The sequence below is a fragment of the Lepidochelys kempii genome, chromosome 6 (genome assembly GCF_965140265.1).
Source record: "Lepidochelys kempii isolate rLepKem1 chromosome 6, rLepKem1.hap2, whole genome shotgun sequence".
Taxonomy (NCBI): Eukaryota; Metazoa; Chordata; order Testudines; family Cheloniidae; genus Lepidochelys; species Lepidochelys kempii.
In genome coordinates this window covers 27,512,739-27,529,777 of record NC_133261.1, presented here as the reverse complement: position 1 = coordinate 27,529,777, position 17,039 = coordinate 27,512,739, and positions in this window count along the sequence as shown.

Below are 17,039 nucleotides of genomic sequence, written 5' to 3'. Positions count from 1 at the left end.
GGACAGCTGTCAGGAAAGCTTTCTGCACACAGTTCTTCCAAGGTACCGCAATCCTGACAGTCCCGGACAATTCCAGGCTTGCTTGTCTTGTGAGCAAAAAACCTGCCATTTTTTGTGGCATGAATTTGTGAAGTGGGCACGTGGGGACTGGGAGGAGACACCCAAACTCATTCTATTTATTATCTAAATAGAATTTGGATCCAGATACCCAGAGATAAAAAGCTGGGGCCTGATTCCAAGCTCACTGGGAGTCAGTGGGAGTCTTTCCTTCGACTTAAATAGACTTTGGATCAGGCTCTTGGTGCCTTGCACTGTCACCCATGCATTCAGCCTTTGTGGGACTGAAAACCTCATCTTCCCTCAGACTCTAGGATCACATTTATTTCTTTGGTTAATCATCATTATTAACAAGAATATTTATTTTTACTGCAGTAGCACCTAGACGCCTCTTTCAAGAAGCAGGGATCCATTGTGTCACATGACGTATTAAGTCACAGGATGATGTAGTCTCTGCCTGAGAGTCTTGAGTCTAGAAAAAGAAAGGGTGGTGATGTGTACCTCTCACCTCTCTTCATTCCTAAAGGCAGCTTGTTGAGGGTACATGTTTTGGAGGCCCCCTTTGCAATGTCTTCCACATGTATGACTCCTTTATCCCAGCCCAGAATTCTCACCATGAGTCATGAGTACACGGGGGAATAAAGAAATGATCCCTAGGAACCAAGTATTTCCAGACCTACACAATTTTAATCTGGCTCTTCTTCAGCTGCCCCTCAGGAAGGTACTGATGGTATTTATGCAGATTGCTGCAGAGGAAGGACTAAGGCAATGGCCGTCTTTTGAACCCACCACTCTTCTATTCTGTTCCAAGCAAAGCAAAGCGCCACAGCCAATGGTATAATTCACTGACTTTTGCCATGGCTCCCCAAGCCTCAGTCAATAAAGCTTGTCAGCAGTACTTGAGCTCTTTGTTCTCCAATGAGTTTTGGTCTAATGTCTGAGAGAAAGAAAAGTGAGTTTGAGGGGAGCATGCAAGGAAGGCACTGTGTGTACGTCATCATCCTCAGAGCAGGAGCAGCTGGATGTGGCAGGCATGAAATCCCAGCAAGAACTTCATCATCTAAGCAGATAGGGGAAAGACTGCGTTGAAGTGGGAGGGAGGAAGAAGAGGAGGAAAAGGCTAGGAAGCCCCTACCCCGCCCTTCCCTGCATACTCTCGAAGCAGATGCATTGTAATTTCCTCCTATTGTCAGTGACCTGAATGGTTATGGTGTAGTGGGGACCCCTGGCTTCGCCTCCCAAAGGAACGGAACATTTATCAGCCAGAGTCAATGCCGAGCTGTGACCATTTATCACCCCTCCTCGGCATGTGGTAATGGAGCTGCATGCTTCCCAGCAGGCCCTTTGGTCTGCATAAAAGACCGTGACACTGTTGCATTCATGGCAAGCTTTAAGTAGTTTTCCCTTCCTTGCTTCCCCTCCCACCCCCAACTCCTTTTACTTTCTTTCCCCTTTGTTCCTTTCTTCTGGGTTTTTGTTGTTGTTGTTGTTGTCTGCTGCTGCTGCGGCTACATTCAACTCCCTGCTTCTTTTCATTCTCCTCGGTTGGAAGAATTTCTCTCTGAGCATCTCCCCTCTTTCCCTTTCTGGAGAGCCCAGAAGAAAGCAGTTGTTGAAGGCAGAGGACTTGTTTTAAAGGAACTCAAAATTTGGCCTCTGATTTAGATTTTGTAAAAACAATCCGTCATAAACCCAAAGATTAATAGAAGTGTGTGTGACCATGCCTGAAAATAATGGCAGTCAGAAAAAATCCCAGTGGGAATGGTTGCTTTTTAAGCAAATAAATATTCCCTCTGGAATGTTTGAAACCCAGATTTTGCAGCACTGAAATGATAAACGAAACAAACTGACTTTGCTGATCTTCATAAAGTGAGAGAAATGCAAAGTAAAGAAACATCCTAACAGTGAAAAGCCAATGGGATTTCTGTGGTGTTAGTAGTAATGTAGGCTGAAATTCAGCATAGCATTCAGTTCCCAGTTGGTAACACAGGGATATATAGCACTTCCCTACCTTGTAGAAATGTGGTGAAGATAAATACACCAATGAGTGTAAGGTGCTCAGATCTTATAGTAATGAGAGCCAGATAGATAGATTTTCAAAGCTGCTTACTGGATTTGGACACCCAGTTCCCATCCAGCCCTTCTTGAGAACTTCGAACATCTCAACCACAGACAGGCATGTTTGTTTATGATACCATTGAAATCAGTTTGTTTAAGCAGACAGTTCCCCTCATGCCTCTGCCTGCATCAATGAAAACATGCTCCTTGGGTTTGGATTGATGCATTTCCATGGCATAGACAGTTGTATGGATCTCTATTTTAGTGGAAGGGAGATCTTCCAAAAGGTGTGACACTGGCTTCTTACCATCCTATTTAGCCAAAGGAGGGAACAATACAAGAATGTCTGTATACCACATAGACCTTGCTAGTGTCTATGCCCTCCCCAGGACAAGGCCATTTTGGAATAATGAGATAGGTTTGAAGATGGGTAAAGGACTGTAAGCCTGGGAATGGACAGTCGAATAGGCAGCTGCAGCTTTATCTTCCAGTTAAAGGGGAGGCAGGGGCAGAAGAGAGGCAAGAAAGGAGCCCACCTCTAAACTATAGGTTTAAAAATACATAGGCCATTTTGTTGTTCCAAGGCAGAATGACTTGGTGATTACCTTGCAGCAGCCACTCTCCGAAGGTTGGGAGCGGAGTGCCTGATATTAACAAGGGGGATCATTAGGCTGGAATGTTTAATAGAGACCCGGGAGAGGTCCCGAATGGTGATCCTCCACCTGCTAGTGGATCTGGTCACGTGATACAGTGGTGCTTGGCTCCAGTGGGAGCAAGTGCCCAGCTTGCTAGGCAAGAGGGAGCTTGGTCATGATGCAGGACCTCTGTCAGTGAGGGAGTAAAGTGGGGAAATGTGATTTCAAGAGGAGTTGGAAGGACCCCCAGTGGGTGGGAGAAGGTGACTGTGATGAGATGTCAGGTGTGGTGGAAATTACCCCTCTTTCCATGTGCATCTCTCAAGTATGTGACCATGTCACTATTGCACACGATGGGACAGGCTCAGGATAGTCACTTCAGTCGCTGACTTAAGTGAAAGTGCACCTTCAGTGTGCAGCCGAAAGCATTAACCTTTGCAGTAGGGAAAGTAGGGGTATGTCTACCCTGGAATAAAAGACCATGGCAGGGTTGTGTCTGGCCTGGGTCACCTGCCTTGGGCTCACAGGGCTCGGGAGTGAAAATGGTTGTGTAGGTGTTCAGGCTTGCACGGGAGTGCTGGACCCGCCCCACACTTGCAAGGTCCCAGCGCTCAGGCTCCAGTCCAAGTCCAAATGTGTACTCAGCAATTTTACAGTCCCACAGCCCAAGCCTGAGTCAGCTGACTTAGGCCAGCCACAGATGTTTCATTGCTGTGTAGATGTACCCTAGAAGTCCTTGTGTCAAGAGAATTTTGGCATGCCCCAGATTGGACCAGACTAAGAGAGGAGTTTTAGACTGAGGATCTGGGCCCCCTGGTTTAAAGAGGCTTGACACAATAGTGAGAATGAGGGACATGGTGGGAAAACTGATTCCATTGAGAGGGAGGGAAGATGTGTCTGTGGGACACAGGGAGAAGATTCCCTTTGGGGTGGAAACCTGAGAAAGGCAAATCAAAGCATCCAGAAGTAGCCCACTAGTTTTGCCTCCCACACTGCCCCTCAGCTTTTGGTGGATCCATTTCGACTTAGTCTTTACCCACCCCTGGGAAGAAGGGGGATAACTTAGAAACACCTGCATCATCCTGATTAGTTGGGCCAGCAACCTTTCAGGAGGTGGCTGCCAGCCCTGGGTTTCAGAATGACCATGCAGATTCCAAGGCGAGACGGCATGGTGGGCGGGGGGAGGGGGACGGCATCCTCCTCCCCCCTCTGTTTAACATTTGCCCCCTGCTGGGAGACCATCTGCTGACTGTCATGGTGTCACTGCCTCCGACTGGCTCCTCAAAGACAACTGGGGAGAGAGGGAGGGAAGTGAGGCAGCCGCTTTGGGAGACTGTGAGTGATGAAAAGAACATCTTCCCTTTCAGAGCTAATTTAGGGGTCACGGAGTGTGGGGGGGAGGGGAAGTTAAAGATCCTGACAATGTACGTCCCTGATAAATCTTCACTACAAACATATCTGTCCTGATGGTTCAGAGAATTTAATCAGAAAATGTGAATGATAATTGGGAATAATTTAAGAACACCTTACTGAATGCCCTAACAGCCATTATCCCACAGTTGAGGATGAAGGCCATGCTGGTTAAAAAACCAACCTGTTTTAGAGGGGAAGTGAAGGCAGATATAAAAAATAAAACATACAACCAATGGAAAAAAGGGGAAGGTGATAGTAATTAATATAAATCAGAAGTTAGGAATTGTTAAAAATTGACAGGGAAAGCAGAGGGACACAAGGCCAGCCGAGGAAAGGACACTAGAAGGAGTTTTTAAAATATATTAGGAACAATGGTATTGGTTCTAATAGATGGAAATGGTAGAATTTTTGTTAATAATGCAGACAAGACACAAGTGTTCAATAGGAGCACCTCAATACAAATCCAATGATCATGATGCTCAATAATTGTAACTCCTTAGAAGGTGTGTCATTGTGAAGTCTAAAAGCATTTCTGCCTCAGTTTCTGTGCTGACAATAGCATTCCACAAGTTAGTAGCTAACTGGCCACAACAAAAAGTCTTAAACCAATTAACTAAACTTTTACACCCCTGGATTCTGGGATTACGATTAGTCTCTTCTTCCTTTGACTGCAGTGGTATCTGCTCCACACCTTCAGGTGGTACAGATGAAGAGTAATGAATCCATGGTGAGATACACAATATGCAAGCATAAAATTGGCCTTGTTGGTTAGATGGGTGTAGTCCTGGTTTGGAGACTGTCTCTTATCTTACATTCCATCCTGGGAATTGAGGTACACTGGGACGCTTCTATTCACAGTCCATAAATTTGAGGCACGGGGGACTGGTGTCGGGGGCACCTGGAGTTATCCAGGTTATCATGGGAATTGTGGATTCTCTAGATCAAGTCACCACACTTTTGCCTGAGGAGGGTGATGTTTCAATGGACTTTTTGGATAGTGTCTTGGTGGAATTCCTTGGAATTGACACTGGCCAACAACAGGTAGGGAATATTTTTTGTGTGTTGTTATTTAGCACATGTGCTCTGAGATCTTTTCAAGTGCTCATTTTTATAATCCATAACATAAATAGAAGTAGTATTTGAGACCTCCTTGAGCCTCACCCTGATGGGTAACCATGCGCAGACCCCATTGATTTTTAGAGAACTCACAATTAAGGGTCAGATTCTGACACTCTTACTTAGGTTCAATAGCACCTTAATTGACAAGAAGTCCCACAGGAAGATACTATAGTCAGCTATCAGAACCTGGCCTGAGGTCATGCTTTTGGTGTTTTAGGACTCATTTCCACTGGACAGCCACCTACGTTCATATCTCTCCATGTTTAACACATTAAACTTTGCTACCCCTGTGCTTTTTAGCAAGACTGTTGTTAGCTCTGTATTTATTACCCCTTTCTCCTTATTCTTTCTCCCTATTTGATTTTGCTCTATCTGACCTCTCCTTCCCTGGGCTGTTCTATATGGTTGACATTTTAAGATGGTGGGGGTCTTATTTTACTTTTCATGTGATGTTTTAGGGTTTTTGTTGGGATTACTGAACAGTGCCACGGAGGAGGGCAAGTAATACATTAAATAACTAAGAACTATCATTACTTTGGAAATTATTGTTATCACAGAGGCTGTAAACTCTTTGGAGCAGGCACCATCCATGGCCAATGGGAGATTATCCAGTAGTACCTCCACCATCATCTTTGTCAGGTCCCAGCCTGAAGACTGATTGGGAAGGGATCAGGAGATTGGCAGCTTCTAGGTAGAGTCAGAGGGAATGCTTGGTGAGCTTCTCCATTGGGTCACTTAGGAATGGGAGGTGAGAAACTGGGAGGTAAATGGAAAAGTCAGTCGCACAGAGTGACAGTTTCTTAAGTATTGGCTGGAATATGGCATGCTTTAATCATAATAACTGTAGCCCTTCTAAGGCACTTTCTTTCACCAGGTCTCAGAGCGCTCTACAGAGGAAGGTAAGGTGCAAGACTGTGTAAAGGGCAACCTGCCCTTACCTACCCGTAATGAGCTTCATAGTCCTTGCCTTGTACAGTGCATTTCCTGACTCTTACTGTGTGTTTCAGCTTCTGGACAGCAACCTCCTACCCTTCTTCCAAGGGCATTTTTGGTTACTGAAAAGTGGGAGAGGTTTGGGGCAGAAAGAGGATCTTGATGGAGAGACAGATGTAATAAAGGAAGAACAGGGTGGGCTTAGCTCTTCTATACTTTAATATTAGTGGGATGTGTCTCCTGGCTCCCTGTGCCACTTCTATTACCCCTGACTTTGCTTCCCTCTTGCTGATTTATAATTTTTTCATAAGGTACATTTCTTTGTCCTGTTGTGGTCTCTGCAGTGCCTGATAACTTTTTTTTTTTTTGAATCTTTATCCCAGAAGCATTTCTCTATATTGCTGAGTATTTAGTGGTGAGAGCAGGGACTGGTAGTCAAGACTCCTGGGTTTCTATTCCTGGCTCTGCTACTGACTAACTGTGGGATGTTGGCGAAATCGCTTACTTGGTCTGTGCCTCAGTTTCCCCATCTGTAAACAGGGGCATTAACATTCATCTACCTCACAGGGATGTGGTGAGTCTTAATTCATGTTGTGAGGTGCTTGCTGTTCCTCAGATGAAAAGAACAGCAAAGGCCAAAGCAACAAGGGCCTGATCCAAAGCCAACTGACTTCAGTGGATCAGGCCCTTAGCTTTCATTATTAAAGCAGATAGTGGGGGAAAGGCTTTTTTAAATCTTGCTTCGAAATCACATAGAGCTTTTTTAAGGGCTCTCCTCAGCCTGTCTTTGCTGGCACAGCAAAGGAGAAAGAGCAGGGTAAAAGGAGAATTGAAAGGTACCAAACTTTGTGGTAAACTCCCATCAGTCTGGGCTTCAGAACAAGCAATTTCAAAGCAGTATTGGGCTGGGTAGCCCTGAACTTTCTTGAAGTAAAAACAGTCCTAACAGCTCCATCGTGTGGCAGTTTGTCTTCATTGCCCCTGCGGTTTTGGAAATTTGCTATCCTTGCTTGTGCCATCAGCCAAATTTAGACGCCTGGGGTGAAATGCTGGCCCTCTTGAAGTCAATAAGAATTTTTCCATTGACTTTGATGGCACCAAGATTTCACTCAAGCTGCCAGTTTTAAAATGTTTAGGGTTTCAGGGACAAGGCAACACTTGCCAGATTTCTGATGAGCAACCTCGGCTTTTAAAATCTTGTTCTTTCTCAGTATATCCTGTAACACAAACTTTATTTTCATTTCTAACGTTTCCAACATAGCTATTCTGAGATGTTGGGCTCTTAGGCCCAGATCCTCTGCGATATTTAGAAACCTAACTCCTATGGCATCTAAATACCTTTGAGGATCTGGGCCTTTGTTCCCCATAGAGATGGCCCCAGGCTGCAAAATTCAGATCTGGGTCTGAATCCGAATGATCCTGAAGTGTTTAGATGTTTGAAGAAGGGGTCACTAGCATGGAGGAGATCTCTGTGTACTTTTAGAAGCACCAGGCAAAGAGGAATGGTGTTCTTCCTTGATCTAAAGTCCCTTGCACATATTGCTGCCAATTTCAAAGCAGCTACTTCAGTGACATTTTTGTGGGTTGTGAGTCTTTTTGTGTTTCAGCTTGACTCCTCCTTTCTAGTAGCAATAAATAAACGCCAACACTTTAATCAGAGGACCTTAAGGTTCTTTCACATCACTGCAAGGTAGGTCAGCATTACAGAGAGAGAAACTGAGGCACTGAGCAGTGACATGATTTCCTCAGGATCCCACTGCAAGTCAGTGTGAAAGCTGGGAATGGAACCCAGGAGTCCCGACTCGCAGTCTTGCACGGTAGCCACAGAAGCATCCTTCCCCTATTTGTCCCTGTGGCATTTCTTTCCCTCTCATTCCCTCTCTCTCAGAATCTCCAGGAATAACCTCTAGTAGTTGGAGGAAGAGCTGAAGGGGATACCTTGCTCACAGCCTGCATCCCTACTCATCATGAGTGACACTTCAGCTGCCATGAGCTAGAGAGGAATCGCAGGGGCAAGTATGTGACTCACTCCACCCCAGAGCACTGCAAAGCATGAAAGGGCTGAGCACAAACCTCACAGAGACCTGTGCTTTCATATCTGCCCAGCAAATGAGGGCTGCTAAGAGGTAAAGCAACGGGGAGTGGTTCACCCTCTTCCCACTGGCTGGTATAAACAAAGCTCCCCCTTCTCCTTGGTCTGTTTCATAGACCTCAAGGTCAGAAGGCACCATTGTGATCATCTAGGCTGAGGTCCTGTATCACACAGGACATAGAACTTCCCCAAAATAATTCCTAGAGGAGATCTTTGAGGAAAACATCCAATCTGGATTTACAAATGGTCAGTGATGGAGAATCCCCTGGTTAATTACTCTCCACAATGGGGTGAGAGCTCCCTCTGCTGCTTAATTACTAAGGCTGCTGAGCCAGGAACATCACAAATATCTGTGTTTTGGCAGGCAGATGATCTGAGTCAGACGCTTAACAGTAACATGGGCTTTCACACAAGCCCAGCAAGTTAAAGGGGCTGAGCCAGTGACCTCACAGCAGCCTCTACCTTGATATCATCCCAGCAAACCAGAAAGGCAAAACCACAGACCTCAAAGATATAGCTGCATTCACATTGCCACAGCACGCTCAAGGGCTGAGTTGGTGACACTTACAGTGGCCTCATCCTTGACATCAGCCCAGCCAATTGCAGCAGCTGAGCCAGTTACTCTCAGAGTGGTTTGGGCCTTGACATCAGCCTAGCACAATACAGCTGCTGAGCCAACAACCTCACAGAGACCTGAGTGTTCACATCTGGCTTGCAAGCTAGAGATGCTAAGCCAGTGAGCTCACAGAGACCCATGCCTTGACATTGGTCCAGCAAGCAAGAAGTTCAGTCAGTAGCCCCAGAGAGTTCTCTACCCTGACCTCAGGACTAGCAAGCCAGAGGTACCGAGCTCAGAGCAAGCTGAGCCTCTACATCAGACCAGCAAATGCAGTTGCTTGGCTAGTACCCTCACAGTGGCCTGTGAGTGAACATCAGTGAGCAACCTGGAGTTGCTGAATAGGTGTTAAAGTGTGTGGGAATGAAGTTCATCTTCCTCTCCCCCTCCTGAGCTTGGGGGAGCTCCTCAGGACTCCACCTCCTCCTGCCTTATCACATGGTGGTGACCTAAAGAGACACCACACAGGAGAATATAGATTCATAGACTGCAAGGCCAAGGAGACCATAATGATCATGTAGCCTGACCTACTGCATAACAGAGACACTATAATTTCACCCAGTTATGCCTGCATCATGCCTACCACTTCTGGCTAAGCTACAGCATCTCCTTTAGAAAGACACCCAGTCTTGATTTAAAGAGTTCAAGTGATGGAGAATCCACCCCATCCCTCTGTAAATGGTTTCAATTGTTAATTGTAGTCAATATTAAGCATTTGTGGCTTATTTCTAGACTGAATTTGTCGAGCTTCATCTTCCTGACGTTGAATTATTATTCATTTGTCTGATTAATTAAATAACCATTGACTATCAGAAATCTTTTCCCCATGTAGGGACTTGTAGACAATGATCAAGTCACCTATTAACCATTTATTGGCCAAGCTAAATAAAATGAGCTTTTAAAATCTCTCCCTATAAGGCAAATTTGCCAGTCCCTCAGTCATTCTTGTAGCTCTTTTCTGAACCCTTTCCAATTTGACAACATCATTTTTGAAGTGTGGACACCAGAACTGGACACAGTTTTCCAGTAATGGTCTCATTAATTCTGTATACAGCAGTAACACCCCCCTCCCCACAGCACACACACACACTGCTACTAGATATTTCCCTGTTTATACATCCAAGAATTGTCTTTGTTGTCTTAAGATATGTCTACATTGCAACGTAAGTCCAGGGTTAGTGAACACAAGTCAGCTGACCCATGTTAGGGAACCCTGGGCATGAGCATCTACATTGTATTTTAACCCTAGGTTAAGAATTTTCTAACCCGTGCTTGAACCGAGGGCTCTGGCCTCCACATTGCAGTGTGCAGACCCTCGTCAAAATAATCATATCCCAGGGCCCCTAATGCCCCCCATGCTCCCGCCCCTCTGAAATGTGGCCACTCTAGCCCTAAGACCATGGTGTTCCATGGAAAAACTTTACTGCATGCCCAGCATGTTACCAGGAAGCAGCAGCTCGCTTTGTGAAAGGCTTGACGGGTTCTCTCTCCATTGCACACCCAGGAGGTTCTCTGATAGTGTGCTTGCAGATCAGTGATGAGAACAGAATGGGTTAACGCTGGTCTGAGCTGCTGCCGTTTGCAAAAGGAGGGTGGCTTCCATTTTCAATAGTATAGATTGCAGATTGTTGGGATAGAGAGGACTAAGGAATTTGTCCTATGGAATTGTGGGATACTTCTGGATGACTCCTGGGACCTGAATCAAGTGGGGTTGCAGCTACGCTGCAAAGCAATAGGGCTCAGACCCTGGGTCTAGGCTTGACTCGTGCTTGGATTCTCCAGCCCTCCTGGAACCCTATGTCCAAGCCCTGAGTTACCACAATTGCAGTGCAGATGCAAGGGCAGTTAGTCTTGATCCCAGGCTCCAGAATGGGCTTACATTGCAGCGTAGACATACCCTTAGCTGCCACATTGCACTAACAGCTCATATTCAGTTGGTTATCCACCAGGACTGCTAAGAACCTTTTGGTGTCATTACCTTCCTGTATACTGCCTCCAATCTTGTAAGTGGGACCTACATTCTTTGTTCCTAGCTGTATGACTTTACATTTAGCTGTATTAAAACACATGTTCTAGTGAGCACAGATTAACATACAATCCGGATCACTTTGTAGAACTGACCTGTCCTTATAATTATTTATCACCACACCAATTTTTTGTCATCTGCAAGCTTTCCCAGCAGTGATTTTTAGAATGTTTTTTCCAAACCATTGATAAAGACATTGAATAGCATTGGGCCCGGCACCTGTGGGACCTCACTAGAAATGATGATTCTCCATTTTTCCAGATCTACCTGTTAGCCAGATCTTAATCAATTTAATATGTTCTACACTGATTTTATATACTGCTATTTTTAATCACTGTTGTGTGATACTAAGTCAAATGGCTTACAAAAGTCTAAGTATATTCTGTCAGCAGTCATTTTCTATCTATCATACTTATACTTCACTGTAGTATCGGAAAAACCTCACAGTCTTTAATAGATTTATCCTCGCAACACCTTTGTGAGGTAGGGAACTGCTAGTACCCCCATTTCACAGATTGAGGGACAGAAATTTAAGCATTTTGCCAGAGGAACCCTAGTCAATCAAACTTGTAATCTCATCAGAAAAACAATATAAAATTTGTTTGACAAGACCTGTTGTGCATAGATACATGTTGACTGGCATTAAGCAAGTTACCATCCTTTAATTCTTTACTGATCCTGTATCAGCCTTTCCGTGATTTTGCTTGGCATCAGTGTCAGGCTAAGCAGCCGATATTTACCCAAGTCATCTTGTTTAGCCTTTTTAAATATTGGCACTACATCAGCTTTTTTCCAGGTCTCTGGACTTTCCCAGTGTCCCAAGATTTGTTAAATATCAACTTCAGTGGCTCAGACGATACTTCGGCTAATTCTTTTAAAACTCTTGCTCCAAATTATGAAGTGGGGGTAACAAGAAGAGCTATTGTCTGACTGGGTAGCAGCATAAACACCTGATGGGAGAGAAGAAGAATTGTCCATGCTGGGATTCTCCTATCTACAATCTTTCTTCTACCAGAAGATCTGTCCCCTTGCTGTTTCCCATTCCCCTCCATGGTGGTAAAAAGGAAAAGCCTTTCACCTTAGTTTCTCCCTTCACTTCTGGAGACAAAGAAGACCTTAACACTGGCTTCCCCTCTCCTAGCCAGAATCCTGGGGAAATGGAATGGGGTTGCCAGTTTCCATTCCATTCTCAGCACTCCATAGTGGAGTTTATGGGTATGGATTGGGGCAAAAGAGATATTCACCTGCACAGCAGCATCTTCTGTGCATATGCACACGCACGCACACACACACAGAGTGGTTTAGCTGTCTATAGGGCTGATTAAGCATATGAGCTCCTTTCAGGTCCATGTAGTCCCTTGTCCCTGTTCTCTTCGCCATGCCTTGTCCCATCACACAAAATGGTGAGATGTCCTTTCACTATATGATATGCATTTGTCCTCCCCTCCTGTAACTAGTCTACTACTCCTGAAGCAGCTGGATATTTTCTATTGGTTTGAAAAGATGAAGATCATATTGTTCCTGGGCAGGTTTCAGAGTCCCCTATGAATGGCAAGGACTTTGGCTACCCAAGGTTCAAAGTGTGGTGACAGCTCCTTTCCGTCTGGTGCGCGTAGCTCTGAGCTTGTTCTCTGTGACAACAGCAGCAATACCGTATCTTTCCTGTAGAGAAATCTCATCCTCCTATTGCTTCTAGGCTGGGCAGATTCCAGAAGCCTCCTATGTGTTACAAAGCATTACCAAAAATCCATACTCCTTCAGTGCCATGTGTGCATCACCCACCAAATAACTAATATGAAATACAGACCACTTGAGAAACAAATCAATAGACCAGCCTGATTTTGATGGCAGATGCATCACACAGTGAAGTACTGTCTAAAAGCTCAATTACACTTCCTTCCCCGCTCCTCGCCTCCTGACAATTTCACCGGTTAAGCTCCTTCAGCATTACTATGTGGACTGATACCAAATAAAAGACTAGTATCATAGCATCCCTGGTTCCCTTTAGAAGGTCATTCTTAACTAGGTTTCTATTCAGGGTAGTTAAAGAGACACTGCCCTAAAATAATAGGTTTGCAAAAGAAAAAATAGTGATGGTTTTACTGTATAAATTAATAGGAACAGAAAGAATTTCATGGCCTTTCATAAAGAGTTTCTAATTAAAACAGCTGATCTGATTGGGCAGTTGGGGCTTTAGCTCTTCTGAAAATCAGCCACAAGATTTTCCAAACTTGGGTGCTGAAATTGAAACTCCTAGTTTCGTGGCCTGATCTTCAAAAATGCTGAGTACTTTTGAAAACCAGGTCAGTTATATGGATGCCTAAATATGGACTCCGGAGCCTAATTTTGGGCACCCTGTTTGGAATATATTGTCCTAAGGCTTTGGGGGAGAATTCATTGTTTCCAAACATTGCAACTTGTGAGGCAGAAAGTGACACTAACTATAAACCCAAAGGGAAACTGTCCAGTCTAGTTTCACTGTCCAGTCTAGTTTCGCAGTCCAAGAGGAGGACAGTGCAAAAAAAAAAGTAAACACGCAGCATAAATAGTGAAAAACTAGATGAGTTGTTTTCAGGTTTATTTCTCTGAGGACCAGATTTTTAAAAGTGCTCAGCACTCACAATTCAGAGGCCATTCATAATACGTTTAAATAATTCCTTTGCTGTTGGAATTTTACCCATTGAGTGTCTATTTTAAGTAATAGTCAGATTACAGTTCACGATTTACACATTTTGTTTTAAAGTAATCTCTTAGTTTTTATCACTAGGAAGTGACATAGGTTCCATTGGTGCTTTCCATTCTATTGGGATTCCATTTCTAATCATGAGTGAAGACACTGCAGTACATACTAGAGTGACTCCCATGCTCTACAGCAGCCTGTATGCCACCCTAATTTATGCTGGGACTGGCCCAGACCAGCCTCTGGGATCAGGTAGCTGTAATCTGCCCCTTGATCCCCCTCCACTTCCTAAACCAAGTGGAGTTTGGATGCAGGTGAGAATGTAGCCCCTTATGTCTATTCTATGCCACAGAAGTTAGCATTACTCTGTTGTCCAATTTGCTGTCACTGGCTGCTTTTAACCCCTAGTACTTATTTTCCAATTTTTTGGGTTCAGACAAACAGAGGGAGAGTTTATTTTCTACCCAGTCTTCGTCTCCCCAGCCACTGCTCCTCTCCCTCCTCCCCCCAGCCTTTCACCATGCTGCAAACAATCCCTAGTTTGTTAAAGGGCATGAGTGCAGAAGGCAGCAGGTATTTGAGCTGGTGTGCTGCTTCATACACACACATACACGATAGGAAAGGTCAGAAGTGCAGAAAATACCATGCCCCAGAGGGACAGATTACAGAGAAAAGGAGAGCATAGAGAGAGGGGGATAGAAGGACAGGAACCCCTGATGAAACAGCCTCTGTTGCTGCACTGGGGGCTGTGTCAGCTTCACTGACCAATACTGATAAGAGCCGATCTGATGGGGAGGGGGCATTGCAGGTACTGCAACAGCCCCGCTATGCCTTAGGGAGCAGGGGGAGGTGAACGGGCACATTTGGACTGTGAGCTGTTGCCCACCACCCTCTGTGACATATTCCAGGGCTGCAGGTGGATGAGATGGAAATGGATAGGGAGAGGCAGGTACTCACTGGCAGAGTTTACAGAGAGCCCTGAGGCCAGACAGCAGCCAAATGAAATGGAAAAAGAGAACGTGTTGTCATTAGCAGACAAGGGACAGGATGCCTCGCTGGGCTCAGACTCGGCATCCAGCCTTGGTCAATGTGCTGAATTTCCTGTAAATTTGACGAGGGAACAAGATGGCCTTAACATGGCTACAGCCTCCCCAGCTCCCTCCCCCCCACCTCTCTCCATTAAGCAAATTATCATTTACTGCAAAGAAAGGGACTGGAGCCAAGCCCCTGTCGCTTCAGGAAGTCATTTCTTTCTTTAGAAACCATCCCAATGTCAATGACTAGTGAAAGAGGTGGCAAACTGAGCCCCTGGTGTGTCTGAACCCCACTGAGGAGGCTCCAAACCAGAGGAACCTAGTATAGCTCAGCATAAACTGGTATGATCATATGCTGAACATTTGCACACAACCTCATTCTGGTGATTCAAGGAGGAGGAGCTTGGCTTGTAGGGTGGAGCTTATGAAAGTAGCACACTTATTTTCTTCCCCCAATTCAAGTCCCAGTTGAGAGTTAGTTTCAGGTGGTGGGGTAAAGTTAAGATTTCTGAGGGAATGGGAGAGTTGTTGTAAGGATGGTTGCCTTTAGGCTGAGAGCTCTGAAATAACAACGTTCTCAAAACACCTCACACCTTATGAGCAATGAAATTCTGGAGAGTGGAGCTGATAGCATTGTATGGGTTTCCCTTGCTCGCTGATGTATGCCTCATTGGATTCTTTTAAATCTGGCAGCAATCTTTGATACCATAGACCACACAGTTTTATGGACTTGACTGTGGACCCTAGTACTTTAAATCTAATTTATGCCTGGTTGAAGGCATGGCAGTTTTCTGATTAGCTACAGGAGCCTATTAGAAGGCATGCTGGCCCTTTAAGGAAGGTTCCAGGTCCAGTACTGCCTGTTCCTCATTTTTTACCCAGAACAGAGGCCTCCTGGGGCAAGTAGTTCCCGGAGCACATGAGAACTGTAGGCTTTGCAGTGATGCATGCAGGGAAAAGGGGCAGGGACGTAAAGCATCCTCCTTTGGTTAGTGTAGGGAAAGAGTTTGAGGGAGCAAGAGCTGTTTGTTCATCTCCCTAGTGGGGATAAGAGACTGGGGAAGAAGTCAGGTCTATGGCAGTCTCTACAGAGAGTTTGGAACTGACCAGTGAGGCTAGCCTGAGGAGAAAGCTTGGATGTCAGGGGTTCCTTGCTCAAAAACTATTCTGTGTGAGACTTATTAAACAAAACGCATTGAGGGGCTAGTGGGAGACTCTGCCAATTTTGTTTGCACTGAGCCAGACTCCTAAAGGGGAAACAATTATTTGGAAAAGTGTGGGGCAGTAGCACTTGTCTGTGGGGCCATCAGATTATTTTTACCATTGATATTGTCAGGTATTGCTATTGCCAGGGCCCCAGGTATTATGATAAATAAATATTAGCACTAACAGTAATACTGAGCACTTTTGTAGCTTGCCATCCTTAGATTTCAAGGCTCTTTGCAATGATGGATAAATATAATTACCCACATTTTACAGACACTTGAATGAGACACCTACACAAGGTCACACAGCAAGTCAGCAATAGAACCCAGGTCACCTGACTCCCAACCTCACATTCCTTCCTTTATAACAGTGGTTCTCAAACTTTTGATCACGCCCCCCTTCTTTGTGTCTGCAGTAGTTTACCACCCGCTCCCGCCACATAAGTACATATACCGATACATAAAGCGACAGGGCTTCACTGGAATCAGTTTCGCCTTCATTGTTTTTCACTTTAATTGCTTTTCCCTTCCTGTTACACAAATGAGCCAATGATGAATTGTGAGAGCAAAAAACTAAACTGTGACTGGTTTCAGAGTAACAGCCGTGTTAGTCTGTATTTGCAAAAAGAAAAGGAGTACTTGTGGCACCTTAGAGACTAACCAATTTATTTGAGCATGAGCTTTCGTGAGCTACAGCTCACTTCATTGGAAGCATATCGTGGAAACTGCAGCAGACTTTATATACACACAGAGAATATGAAACAATACCTCCTCCCACCCCACTGTCCTGCTGGTAATAGCTTATCTAAAGTGATCATCAAGTTGGGCCATTTCCAGTACAAATCCAGGTTTTCTCACCCTCCACCTCCCCCCACACAAATTCACTCTCCTGTGACTGTGGTCGATGCTTCCAATTAAATGTGCACACCGTGTCATAGCAAACGGATTAATGTATGGATGGCAACGACTTTGTATAATGCTATGCAATCTTAACAGAAACCCATCAAAATGTGCAGCATCATCTAGAGTCAAATGCACGGCGCTTTCTGAGAATCTTTCTGGAGGAATCACCTTTGCTAGTTATCATTGCTGTGGGTAAAATGTGTGCAGTAAGTTTTTTATTTCCTAAAACTTCTCTCGCCCCACTGCCCCGACAGAATACTTTCGGCAC